Raw genomic sequence first — 15,148 nt, 5'->3', positions numbered from 1 at the left:
CAGGCCACACCTCCTCCGACCAGGCCACACCTCCTCTGACCAGGCCACACCTCCTCCGACCAGGCCACACCTCCTCCGACAAGGCCACACCTCCTCCGACCAGGCCACACCCACTCCAACAAGGTCACACCTCCTCTGACCAGGCCACACCTCCTCCAACAAGGCCACATCTCCTCCCACCAGGACACACCTCCTCTGACCAGACCACACCTCCTCCATCCAGGCCACACCTACTCCAACAAGGTCACACCTCCTAATAGTGCTGCACCCTATGAGCCTATAGGGCCATTTTCATTCAGACCACTATAAAAGGTATCATTTAAGAGGGGAGAGGTCTTCAACCTCTGGGACTCCCATGGCAGAAGGAGAGGACAGACTCACTTATGCTGTTCTCTGACTTCCACATGCATGCCATGGCATGCACACTCACATACATGTGCACACACATACATACAAATAAATAAATGTGATAAAAATTTTAAAAAGAGAGGAGACAAGGCAAGCCAACAATAACAGAGAAATGAAAAATGCAGGAGAGGGAGAGGAGCATTGCCACTTGGGAGAGGATGTTTCCTGGAATTGTGGAGATGTGTGGATATGAAGAAAGAGGCACAAGAATGACTAAGGAAAGGGGCTGAGGAAGTGTACGGCCAGCAAATGGGGTGCAGGGACTACAAGGACTGTTCGTGGTCTGACTGGGCACACAGTGCATGAAAGACGGTGGTGGGCTTTGGCCTGCAGGCCAGACAAGGCAGGTTACTGGGGTCTGAGAAGCTGAAGATTTTAATCCGTTTTTCTGTAGACCATGGAGGAATGATCCAAATGTCTAGCAACATAAAAGCTTGCTCTTGTCTCAGACACTAATGGCATTTATGCCAGTGGCTTGTCTTATGATCTGTTTATTTTAAAATTAATTGAAAAATTTCCACATCTATGTATGTATGTACATGCATGTATTTGTTTGCCTGTCTTTGTGTGTCTATGTGCATAGGATGAAGTTCATGTGTAGCAGTCAAAGGACACCTTGTGGGAGTCAGTTTTCTGCTGTGAACACGTGGGTTCCATGAGTCAAACTCCAGTCAGCAGTCCCGGCAGACAGTGCCTTTCCTAATGGAGCCACCTTGTCAGCCCTTAGCTTTTGAATTCTTTATGGTGCTGTCGTACACGTCATGTAGCATTGCACTTTGCTCATGTTTGCCAGGCTGCACTTTTCTTGTCACCCTTACCCCTCCCTGCTGGTACCTTTTCCTCTTCCTTAGTTATTCCCAATCTACTTTCATTTTTATATAAATAAATACAGGTTTATATACATATGCGACATTTGTCTGTCTTTTTCCCTCCCATTATCTTCACTTAGTCTCCCTTCCTCCTTCCTTTAGGCAATTTCCCTCTTTTTCTACCCATGTGGTCCCCTTTCTTCTTCTTCTTCCTCTCTCTCTCTCTCTCTCTCTCTCTCTCTCTCTCTCTCTCTCTCTCTCTCTCTCCGTCTTATTTCAGAATGAGAGTATGGTGCATATCTATCTTCTTTTTTTTCTTCTCTCAGTACTAGGAACTGAAAGTAAGGTCTTGTCCAAAGAGAAGCACTCTCTCACTCTGTCTTCAACCTTCTCTTTTACTTTTTGTTTTGAGACAGAGCTTCACTGAATTTTCCAGGATTCCCCTGGGTTCTCTGTGTGACCCCAGAAAGCCTGTGATCCCCCTGCACTGTCCTTCAGAGTCTCTGGTTACAGGGCCAGCATCACCGGCTCAGCTATCTGCACCTGGCTTATTTCACTCAGCATCATGGCTCTGGTTCCATACATTTTTTCTGTAAATGAACAATTTAGTTCTTTTTACAAATTTAGTTGTATATATGTGTGTTTTCCTGATTGTCTACATGTGTTCTATGTGTATGTAGGTGCCTATATAGTCCAGATTTCGGAGTTGCAGGTGACTGTAAGCTGCACAGTGTGGGTGCTGGAAGCTGAACTGATTCCTCTAAAGCAGCAGTACATGCTCGTAACCTCTGGACCATCTTTCTAGTCTCTTTCCCCCTTCTTCATAGCAGAATAAAATTCCACTGTGTAATACACCAGACCGTCTTAGTCCATTTGTCTGTTCACAGACACCTGGGCTGGTTCTGTGTCTTGCTAGTTATTGTGAACAGTGCTGTGGTAAGCACGGCTGTGCAGCATCTCTGTGGCATGCTGTTTCAGGTTCCTTTCGTTATGCAACCTGAGTGGTAAAACTGGACCATGTGGGAGATTGAGTTTGTGGAGGGACCTCTAGGATGATTTCCACACAGGCTGTACGAGTTTGTACCCCACCGCCAGTGTATAGGAATTCCTTTTCTCCCACATACTTGCCAGTGTTTGTTGTCACTTCCCCTTTGCAATAGCCTAAGATTATAAACCAAAGACAAGCAGACAAGATCATTTTCTTGCTTAGCTGATTACTTTCTTCAGTACAGATATACCTCAGTTTACTTAACTGTGCTCTGTTCTCCTCTCACGATTAGTTCTAAGACAATTGTGTTTTGAAAAACATTTTCAGATACTGGTATTTGCTCTTGATAGGTGTGTACTCAGACCTTACAGTTCTAAGCCAGAGGTAACTTTAGGGATTCATTTGCAAAATGCTTCATGTTAGATTTGAAGTCTGGGCACATTGAACCCCACTTCTACCACATCTTGTCCTGCTCAGTCAAATCATCCGTCCTTTCTTCCTCTAGTTGAAGACGACAGCAAAAGCTGTCACTTGGAGTCATTCCTGAGTCAGCTGAGCTCAGATGCCTCTCCAAGTCTGGTGGCTTTGTGACCTCTTTTGTGTTCGATTCCCTGGGCACGGGAGGGACATCAGTTCTCTCCTAGCCCCACTGTGTATTGTCACTGCGAGTTCTCTTATGTGTTCCTGTCCTGGCCATGGCTAATGCACCCAAGCCTTCATTTAAAGCAATAAGCAGCCTGGGGTTTATGAAATAAAAGATTGATATCTGCTTCATGAAACCCAGGCAAAAGCAATATCTTTTCTATATCTCACTGTGCTTTTAACTCTGGAACCTTCATACACAGCGGCCAATAAAAATGAAATAACAACAATGGTGATGATAATAATAAAAAGGGTGCTCGCTGTCTTCCAAGAACCGTAGTTTGAGTAAGGATGGCTTTAATTTCTCCATTGATTTAATGACAACTGATGACCATGCTTATTTCTTTCTTCACTCTTAAAGCATATTTTCATTTTTAAAGGAAAGAGTTGTAGAATGTAGTACAACTTCTTGTAACCCCCTGGCTTATTTACACACCGGGAGCCTGGCTATCCAAATACCTGGTCAAAGCTGTTTTATTCAGTGTAAGGGAGGCAAGTATCACACGGCGGGAGAGGAATTTGCTTTGATAGCGTGAAACATTCTGCAGAGTAAATCTGCTTTCTCCCTGTCTTCCGAACACGCATCCAATCTCATAGGCTGGGCTATTTATTTGCACACAGAAGGCATAAAAGTACTCATAATAAATACAGGATTTGACAACATGACCCAACATTATTTGGCTCCAGACAAAAGTCACGATCCGTCTCCCAGTACTTAACTTTTCTTACCAGTTACCTTCGTCAAATTAGATATTTGCCATGTACTATGTGATTATTTTCAATTTAATTTCTACCCAGCTGGACAACTTCCTCCATTTAATTAGAATATTTATTCCACTTGCCTTTAATTGGGTTTGAGTCTATTCTCTTGTCATTGGCTTTTCTCTGACCATCAATTCTCTTTTTCTTTTCCTTCTTCCCTCCTGCTTTTTCTCCTTCCTTCTCTCTTTCTTTCCACCTTTTCTCCCTCTGTCCTGTCCTTTTTTTTTCCTTCTTCCCATTTTATACAGCTAAGTGAGGAATTTTCTATATTTTGTCTCTAACGGTAGCTGTTTTTTACAGCTCTTCCTACTGAACTCACCATCCTGTCCATCTTTCTCTGCATCTATTCCGATTGGTCAGTTTCTCTTTTGGCTCCATGTCATAGTTTCTTTTTTACACAATGTGCCTGTCTTGATTGCTTGCTGTGTTCCTTGGTATTAATTACTCAGATTTAGCTGTCTTTCTCAGTAGATCTTATCAGACCATACTAATATTCAGTGGGATAATCAACTAATACTGCATAAGGACAGAAAAACACCTCCAAAGCTTCCCTCCTGAGCCACCAAGGAAAGCTAGAAAACAGCCGTTCCCCAGATGCCCCCAAAGCAATGCAAGATACTGAAGTTCCTCCAGTTGCCCCAGGTGGCTGGGATGTTTGGCCTAGCCATGGCATCTTCTGGACTCCTCACCTTTGAGGGACTAGGCTCTAGTTTGAAGCTTCTCTGTCCAGCCCAATTTGCATTTTCCCTCGGAATCCAGATTCTCGGTCACAGGAGAAAATGTCAGACGCCAATCAAATCTCAAGCTTGACTTGCCTGAAAGGCTCTGGGTGTCAGCTACCATATCAGCTGCTGTCCTCTGTGGGGATTACACTGTTAAACTCACTCTTAGCACAGGGAACTCTTTTCTCTTAGCCTTACAGCCTTGTGGCTTCTGGCACAAGCCTGGACATAAGGTCATTCCTTAAGTTTGATTTGCATGCCCTGCACCCTTGTTCAGTGCCATTGAGATGTGACCAGTGGCTGGCATTACACAGGGGGACCAGGGCTGCCAAGGACAAAATCAATCATGGAGAAACAATTAGCTTTCAAATGAGTGCTGCACGATTGGTGCCACTGAGAGTTGAGCTGGGAAAGTTCTCATTGCACCTTGATATGCACATATGATGCCATTTGCAAAGTCTTGTGGCATCCTCCTTCCAGCAAGATTGTTTCCTTGGGGAATGAAAACACTACCTTTTCTACCAAAGGGTTGAATGAGATATTTCATTAATAATAGTAAAGAAGCTACTTGGAAGAAATTAAAATTTCTTCAGGGTTAGTGCTGCTTGTATTCAAAATAAATGTTCCAATTTTGAAATCACACTGCCCTGTATTATCTAATCATGCAAAAATATGAGGCCAAGCTCCGAGCACTTAGAGTGAGGCACAGGAACCCTTGAACTGGAACCAAAACTCAACAGAAGCACTGCTGTATGTGCTTGCTTGTTAGCTTAAGCATGGTAACATACTCTGATGAAGAAGTAAAACGCTTTGCCTTGCTGACATAGTTTAGATTGTGTGGTGATTTTCTTGAGACTCTAGACCCAAATGACCATCTGACTTGTCTTAGTCACTGTTCTATTTAGGTGAAGAGACACCATGACCACAACAACTCTTGTGAAAGAAAGCATTTAGCTGAGAACTTGCTTACAGTTTCAGAGGGGTACTCCATGATCACTGTGGTGTGAAGCAGACATCCATGGCACTGGAGCAGCATCTAAGAGCTTTATAATCTGATCTTCAGGCAGGGGAGAGAGAGAAAGAGAGAGAGAGAGAGAGAGAGAGAGAGAGAGAGAGAGAGAGAGAGAGAGAGATTCTAGGCACCCCCAGTGACATGCCTCCTTCAACAAGACCACATCTTCTCCAACAAGGTTACACCTCCTAATCCTTCCAAAACTATTTTAACTGGGAACTAAACATTTAAATATATGAACCTATAGGGACCATTCTCATTCAAATCACTACACTACCCAAAACAATTTACAGATTCCAGGCCATCCCAATCAAAATTCCCATGATGTCCTTCACATAGAGAAAAATATCCTAAAATTCATATGGGACTATAATAGTCAAAGAAATCCTGAACAAAAAGAACAGTGTTGGAGGAATTACTCTATCATATTTTAAGATATATATATATATGTGTGTGTGTGTGTGTGTGTGTGTGTGTGTGTGTGTGTGTTACAGAGCTATAGTAATAAAACCAGTATGGTACTGGCGCCAAAATAGACATGTAGGTTATTGGAGCAAAATAGAAAATGCAAACATGAGTGCACATAATTATGGCCATCTGAGATTTGACAAAGATGCTAAAAACAAACACTGGAAAAACCAGAATCATCAAAAAATGTTGCTGGGAAAACTGCATAGCCACATAGAGAAGAATGCAAGGAGACACATATATAGCACCTGTAAAATGGACTCCAAGCGGACCAAAGACCTAATTGTGAGACCAGAAATGCTGAAACTGCTCAAAGGAAACAGAGGCAGTATCTACAAAAGGTAAGGGTTGGAAAGGACTTTCTGAATAGGATTTCATTCAACAAATAAAACCCATAGAACTAAAAAGCTTCTATGTAGCAAAGGAAATGCACTGTTTCCCTTTAAGAATCTGAGAGCTACCAGAGTAACCAGTTTGTGTAGTAATAGGAGCGGCGGGGCTGTGTTGAATTAAGAGCGGTGGAGCTGCTCCCCAGCACCCTGCCACCCGCATGGCTAGCTTAGCTTATGCCCTGAAATAATTACACGGAAACTGTATTCTTTTAAACACTGCCTGGCCCCATTAGTTCCAGCCTCTTATTGGCTAGCTCTTACATATTAATCTAACCCATTTCTACTAATCTTTGTAGCCCACGAGCCGGCTTACCAGGAATGATCTTAACCTGCATCTGCCTGGAGTGGGGGAACCATGGTGACTCACTGACTCAGCTTCTTTCTCCCAGCCTTCTGTTCTGTTTACTCCACCCACCTAAGGGTTGGCCTATCAAGGGGCCTAGGCAGTTTCTTTATTCCTTAACCAATGAAATCAACAGATTGATATATGACACTCCCACATCAGGGCTGTGTCCCCAGCACCCCGGGTCGCCTGGCTAGCTTATGCCTGGAAATAATTACACGGACACTGTATTCTTTTAAACACTGCTTGGCCCATTTCTATCTGGCCTCTTCTAGGCTAACTCTCGCACCTGGACTAGCCCATCTCTAATAATCTGCTGTAGCCCACAAGGTGGCTTACCAGGGAGATTCTAGCCTACGTCCATCCTGGGTCGGAGCTTCATCACATGTGTCTCGGAGAGCAGAGCTCTCGCGTCCGCCCTGGAGATGGGAGCATGTCGTCTCTCTGAGGCGTCTGCCCCCAAGAGGAAAGCTGTCGAGTCTGACCTCACTTCCTCTTCCTCCCAGCATTCTGTTCTGTTTACTCCTCCCACCTATGTTTTAACCTATCAGGGCAAGCAGCTTCTTTATTTAATTAACCAATGACCTTCCTCCATCAAGTTTGAGGCAACCCACATGGATGAAAGAGAAGGCAGCATGCAGTCAAATCCAGGAAGTTGATAAAGGGGCTGAACTGATTGCTGCATGAAGGTTGTTTGCAAAAGTCCAGTCTGCTCTTGTCAGTAAAGGACAGATCCAATAGAATTATCAATTAGCACATCATGACTTAGCTCTTAGTTTGCTTATGCTCGGGTTACAGCAAGAATGCTGTTTCCTTCCTTCCAAATGGAGGATAAGAACAGAGTAGATAAATTGCCAGACAAAGTGAGATTGTAGAGGCCAGTCTATCATAACAGCTGAGGAGCCATAAAGGGGCACAGATTTCACCATCAATCACAAATGTGCATAAACTCAAATGCACAACATGGTAGCTGAAGCCTGGCTTAGATGGGATCATTTTTGTTTCAATAGCGTTTGATTATTCTTGTGATGCTATTATGATGATCATAACTACTGCAATTTGCTATTGTGTAGAAATGGTTTGTCCAAAGAGATGCTGTTCAAAATCAAGAATAACAGAGATGATTTGCTGCGAGTATCCATTTGGAAGATCAGGAAGCATTCCATTTAGAAAGGAAGTTCAGTGTGTTTGGGAAAGCCTGGCCACTTCCCATCAGGGAGAGTCATGTTATGGAAGGAGAATTGTCCTTTTCCCCTCCCTTCCCTGTTAAAGAGTAGTAGAGCCCTGGACAGGGTGTTCCCACTCTCTTTGCTATGAAGCTCTGCAAACAAGCTCTTCCACCAACCAACACGGGCAGACTTTTCAGGTTTCAGGCTGTGTTCTCTGTAGAGGATTCTGTCCCCCCCCCCCGAAGTCTGATTGGTTGGCTGTTTTCCTTTGAGTTCCTAACAGATGCCCTTCGTTAGATGTCTCTCTGGGATCTGCAGAAAGAATGGTATGATTTCCTCCATAAAATCGAGGGCAGTGTGAACACAGAATAATACTATGCATATAAATAGGACGATTATTGTGGGGTCATTTATCACATGCTGTTGATGTAGCCTACCAGGTTTCAGAAGGTGCTTGTGGAAGGGTTCCAGATTCTTCTGTTTCTGGACAAAGAATAGCTCTGAGACAATTTATTAGAGATAGTATATTTCCAGGGATGGGGAACTGGGCTGAGCAAAGAGGGAATGCTTATAAGCTTAATAACCCCCCTGTACAAAGAATTGGGGTTTTAATGTGATGTAACACAGGTTCTTTGGGTCATTTGCATAGCATGGACTTTTGGGTCATTTGCCATTCTGAGCATGCCCTGTTACATGCAGTTCTGTGTACAACTTTACGAATCACTTGTGTCGTTAGCATTTTAAGTCTCTAGCCAGGGGTGCAACACCTTCACATTATAATGACCCAGAAGTCACTCTAAGCTGCTCTGGAATGCCTCTGTTCTGTGTGAGCAGCACCAGCCTGCCTAAGTCCACCTCAGCTGCCTTCACTGATCTTGTAAGTCTTTGTGTAAGCCTTCCAGGTCTCGTTCTGCCTTATTCTCCTGCCTCAGTATTATGAGTATTTGCTTAATTGCTGCCCCCTAGAAGACCGTAAATGGTTTAAAAACAGGTGGTTTGGCTTTCTGGGCTTGGCATAATGATGGCCCTTGGAATAGCAAATACTGGCTGGCTTTTCTTAGCACAGAAGAAATACCACGGAGCTGTTGCAAAAGAGGAGATGAAATGACAAACAGTGAAGCACCTGGTGGTGAGTTTACACATATAAAATTCATAATTCTGACCTAATAATTCATAATTCATAAAGCTGACAGAGAGAATGTAGGTAAAGAATCACAATAAAATCCTCTTTATGCATGCAGCTTGTGTCTTTCCATCCAGGTTTCCGAGATCCTAAGCCTCCTATTTGCTTATGGGGGAAAAACCCATCTTATTTGAGTAAAAAGGGAACAGTTGTTGTCATTTTAATAGAACATAAAAGAGAGAGTGATGCTTTGAAATAAAATCTCCCTTTCAAAATGGTTTCTTTCATTCCTAAGCTTTGGTTCTTCTCCACCCAACACTTCAAACCGCAGAGGAGCATAGAAACAGTGCAGAAGGTCCTTGTAGATGGCCAGGACCTTCTCTGTGGTCCTCTTCACCAGGATGCAGGGGATAAAGAAGTCCTAGGAAGACAAGGGGACGGGGTTCTGCTCACAAGGGTGTCCAGGGAGAGGACACTGCTTAGTAAAAATAATCAGTACACTCTTGGCTCCTACGGGTCACCATGGTTATTCAGTACACATGGACTTAGCTTCCATCCTACTGTTCACACAGACATCACCAGCTCGTTCCTTTAGCGTAGGGAATCAAAGAGCTAGATGACCCCTATAATATGAGGGCCTGCTTGTTGGGGTTTCTGTCCTGCCCAGTTCCCACAGCCAGTAGATCCCAAAGAAAATCACACAGAGGTCTCCATAAGTTATAAACTGATTGGCCCATTAGCTCAGGCTTCATATTAGCTCTTATAACTTATATTAACCCATTATTCTTATCTATGTTAGCCACATGGCTTGGTACCTTTTTTTGGAAGGGCAGGTCACATCTTCCTTCTTCAGTGTCTGGACAGGACAGGGGAAAGAGCTTCCTTCTTCCCAGAATTCTCCTGTTCTCATTGCCCCGCCTCTACTTCCTGTCTGGTTGTCCCACCTATACTTCCTGCCTGGCTACTGGCCAATCAGCGTTTATTTTAAACTTAATTGACAGAATATAGAATTGTGCCACACCAGACCCCAGAATTCCTTCTGACTCTAAAGGTCATGATTTTAAAATAAAGTTGAAACTGGTTCCTCCCACTTCCCCCCACTCCACTTGGGGTGTAGGCTTAAATCCCCTCTCTTTGTTCTGCATAGTCTGGTTGGGATTGTGCTTTTTGTTGAACATCATGGCACAGCTAAGTTCTATGGAATGCTTTAGTAATAAAGCCGCTTTCCTTGTTACGCATACTCCTTCTTGGCTGCCTTGTTTCTCAACATTTCTGATAAATTTAAGTGTAAAATGTTCTGGTAAAAATCCTTTCCAGCACTGTATAACCTCTTAGTAGATGCCAGCTAAGCTATTTACCTCTTGATAAGAAGTTAGTGAAAAAAAATTGCAGGCAGAATATTTATTCTATATTTCCTTTTTGATCTTAGTAATTGGTTTTATAATTGCTAGACCTGTGTTGGCACCTATGAGCAACTACCTGCCATTTAGATGCAAGCCTGGGTTTTAGCAGTTTAATGAATGCTGACAACTGCTAGGCTTATGTGGCAGAATTGCGATGTAACAGCTCTGGGGATGCAGTGTATAATTTCCTAGCTTTTATTACACAATTCTAATAAATTTAATGATGGGTACCTCCTCAAGAGATGCCAAAAAGCAGGCCTCCCTGGTTGCAGACATCAGGAAAAGATGCTGGTTATGTTGGCAAGGAAATTACTCACATTTTTATCTTCTCTTTCTTCCCTTCAAGCCCTCCCTTATAACTCCTCCTTGGTCTATAGAATGTTACTTGCATGTGTGTTTTCAGGTCTGAGCATCTGGTGTTGGCTAACCCGTTGGTGTACTATTCCCTGGAGGACACCATCCCTCTCACTTTCTGTGTTCCTTAGTTGTGTGTAGTTCATTGTTCAGGGCTGTGGTCTTATGGTCTTCTCTCTCCATTTGGCATGTCTGTTGGTGTCTTCCTTATTCAGCTCCCGGTTAAGCAGTCATGTTGGTGAGACTTTATTGTGGGTAACACACTGTCTTCAGGGAGGACAACTACCACACCACAAGAAATGAGAATTAATTTGAAGGTCAGGAGGGTTATGGTGATGCATGCCTGTTATTCCCACACTAAGAAGTCTGAAGCAGGAGGATTGTGGCAAGTTGGATGCTAGCCTTGGCTGGACTATGAGAGTTTGTGTATAAAACCTAAACAAATAAATAACAAATTGAAGGGGGGAAAAGATCATTGTCCTGGTAGTTGATAATTCATTTATGTGTTTTTTTGGGAATAAAGTCAACTAATATATTTGTAATGAAATGCAGTCACCTTAAAGGTACAGCTTATTGTCTAGTAAACACAGACACTCTTGCATCTACCAGCATAAGAAGGACACAGATCAGTTGAACACCATCCTAAAGGCTTACAAGGTGCTCTGTGCTGCATCCCTCACGCCCAGCTGCAGTGAGCTTTCATAATGCAGGGATTATAAAGGAATGAATACTGCAGCATATTAGTTACTTTCTTATTGCTGCAGCAAAAATCCCTGGCCAAGGCAACCATTGAAGGAAGGCTGGTTTTGGCTCATTATTTGACAAGAGGAGCATGAGGTGTCTGGCTGCTCACACTGCACTGATAGGCAGAGAGAGAAGGCTGGCGGTACTCAACTTCCTCTTTCATCTTCTCCAGCCTAGAATCCCAGCCTATGGCACGATGCTTCCCACAATCAGGGTGGGTCATCCCACCTCAGTTAGTCCTTTCTGGGAGCATGCCCACAGACACACCCTCAGGTGTGTTTCTATGGAGATTCAAATCCCATCAAGCTGACAAGATTAGCTATTACATGTGTTGGACACTGTGGATAAACTGGCGAAACAAGTCAACGGTGCTCTCCAGAGTGCTCTGAGTATCCACATTAAATTTGGACTACAACAAATGTCTAGTTCACATCTGTTAATATTGCTAATGCCTCTTATGTGGTGAAACAACTCAATGGCTACTTGAATAGCCCTTGAAATGTTACAATTACCACACCAGATTGTAACTGTTTAGCCAAAGGGATGGTTGAATACCATAGCCCAAATGGGAGGCTGGGTCCAGTGGTAATTGGAGACCCTATTGCTGGCAATCTCAACTCCTGTTGCCATGGGCATTCATTTCTGAATTCTGTGTAAGATCAGACAACCCATGAGGATGCAGCATATGGTCACTTAGCAAGTCCTTCTGAGCCTGTTGGCCAGTAACTTGAAAGTACTCCAGGTTTGGTTGCAAATACTGCACCAACAATGAAGAATCCTCCATAGACGGGCAACTTCTACAGAAGAGTGCCCGCCTAAGACAGGGAAGGGGCCTCCCTAAGATGGGTAAGGGTTTACTCTTCTGAGATGATCTAAGACAGGAGGGCCTTCTGTTTTATAAAAAATTTAGAGGGGAGATGTTGGGACTAATTGAGTCCTGGCTTTCAGCTGCTTTTCCCTCCTAGAACCTTCTAATATAAGTTACTAGAAGCTGTGCCTAGTTAGAGGATCAGAGGACGGGATTATCACCTGTTTGTTGTAATATGAGCAGCGGGGCTACGTTCCCAGCACCCGGCTGCCCGCATGGGTAGCTTTATACCCGAAATAATTACACGGAAACTGTATTCTTTTAAACACTGCCTGGTCCATTAGTTTCAGCCTCTTAACCCATTTCTAATAATCTATGTAGCACCACGAGCTGGCTTACCAGGGAAGACCTTAACCTACGTCTGTCTGGAGTGGGAGAATCATGGCGACTCTCTGATTCAGCTTCTTTCTCCCAGCATTCTGTTCTGTTTTCTCCACCCACCTAAGGGTTGGCCTATCAAATGTGTCTAGGCAGTTTCTTTATTAATAAGAAATCACTCCCACACCTGTTGACCATTGACTGCAGTATATTTAAGCCTACATGGTGTTAATTAAAGTGGGCTTTCTGAACCAGCATTTGGAGGTCCGTGTGTCAGTCTGTCTCTGTGTCTGTAAACTCAACCTCCAGCTCCTTTCCTGAAGCTCGCGAACTGGGGTCTAGCACATAGAGTGCAGACTAGGGCAGTGGTGCTTGGCAGATAGGCTGTGTGCCCTGCATTAGATGCCCAACAGAACATGAACTCAATGGCATCACTTGGGATTCTCATCTCATGTGTTCTGTTGGGACTTTTTCTCCCCCTTTGGCTTTAATTTTATCTCAATTTTGCTTTTATTTTATATATATGTACTTATAAATATACATTTGTATATAACTCATTTTCTCTTGCAGGTTTTTTTGCATATTCATTATGTTTTCCAGTTTAGTGTTTTTAATGATTCTTGAGTGGGCTATTTTCCTTCTATTTCACTGTATTTCCTATTTTCTGTATTAGTTTTTGTTTTATCTTATTGTACTGTATATTACTTTTATCTCATAGAATATTGTTTGTTTTCTAATGAGAGATAAAAAGTGGGTGGATAGGCAGGGAGGGAGGGAGGAAGTTGAAGGAGCAGAGGGAAAGGAAATACTAATCAGGCCTTATGTGAGACAGAAAACTATTTTCAATAAAGGAAAAGAAAGTCACATCTGAGTTAGGTTCTCAAGAGAATAGTTCCAACAGTACACACTCTCAAACACAGGGACTGGAATTTGTACTTATGATGACAGATGATTGAAGGCAGAAATGATCAGATGCTTAACAAAAAAGGAATCTCACACTAGCTCAGAACTAAGAAAACAAATTGGTGTTTATTAAGGGGTAGGCTTACAAAGTCAGGATGTTCTGCTTGAACAATGGATGAACATCAGATCCAAAGCAAACTGAACAGCCAAAACGGGGCCCAGGGGCAAGCAGAGAGAGGAAGGAAGGGGCCAGACACGCGTTGGCATCTGGGTCAATAGTCCATGAGGCCATGCCCCAGTAGGCAGTTAGGTTTTAGCTGTAACCTTCCTGCAGCAGATGATATGTCCCTTGATATGCCATCTGTTTGCTAGAATATCAGGGAAGCTGGCTGTGTAGCTTGTGTAAATTTGGAGGATGACAATTCATGGTACTGCTAGTGTTAAGTTTTGAAATCCAAAAACCTAAAAAACAGTAGTTCTGATGTCCAAGAGAAGAGGATGGGCCTCGGGTACCGGCAGCTCCTTAGAGCTCTCCTGTTGATGGGCTCCATTTCTGTGTCAGCTCTTTACTGTTTTCCACGTTTACACTCTTGATTTTCTGTCCCCTTTACCTTCCTTGATCCTTTGCTATCTCAACTACCTCGATTTTCTACAGTTCTGCTCCCATTTGCTTTCTAGAACCTTTCAGCCCCTTTCTTGATGGTTTGCTACTGCCACCAGGTTCATCAACACCATGATTACCAATTTTGCCACAGCCACAGCCACCTCCCCTTTATGTTCCCGGCCTAGCCTGCTCTTGCAGTACCGCAGGAGGCAAGAAAAGACCATTTGAGCATATCCTTTTGCTGCGATGAACAGCACAACATCAGGAGCACCATGGGAGGTCAGGACCCTGCTGATCTGAAAATGAGCTGAGTCTATGACCATATCACTCCTGCATGTACATGTTCTCATTTGAAAATGAGCTGAATATCCTGTGTGGCATGGATGTAACATGCAAAAAGGGATTTTATTCTCATTGGTCATAGCACAGATCCTAATTTCACTGAACATAGTGGAATTATTGCATAAGGGACAATTGCACATCTCTTGTCTCACTAATCACCAGCTTCTTGGTGAGTTAAATAGGAGGTGAACCCTCTCATACTAATACATGCAGTATCCACACTACACACACACACATACACACACACATACATACACACACATACACACACACATACACACACATGCACATACACACATACACTATTCACACACACACACAAACACACACACACACATATATATACATACATATATAGTAACAAATCACTTTATCCAGTCTACTATTGGTGGGCATTTATATGAAATAAAGATGAAAAGTGCATTATAAATTTAATTATTATAGAATTTTTAAATTGTAAGGTAAAGCTGGTGTTATATAAGGTGAATCTGTATTTCAGCATATGTATGTATGGGTATACTGAATACATATGTTTCATATCTCTGTAGATGAGTAGGGCACATTTCAAAATACTATTCCTTTATAACACGTCAAACTGATTTTTAAAATTTCCTTTCTTCCAAGGGTTTATTAGTAACAAAACAACAACAAAAGCTGATGTTTCTTTGAGAGGGAAAAGGAATGGGAAGTGGTAGAGGGAGTTTGGGGCAGGTCTTTGTGAGGTGATATGAACAATACAATATTATAAATCTATAAAACTTTCAAAGAATTTTA

This window comes from Microtus ochrogaster, chromosome 8 (genome assembly GCF_000317375.1).
Source record: "Microtus ochrogaster isolate Prairie Vole_2 chromosome 8, MicOch1.0, whole genome shotgun sequence".
Lineage (NCBI taxonomy): Eukaryota > Metazoa > Chordata > Mammalia > Rodentia > Cricetidae > Microtus > Microtus ochrogaster.
The sequence above is the reverse complement of the archived record's forward strand: the minus strand, read 5'-3'. Positions refer to the sequence as shown.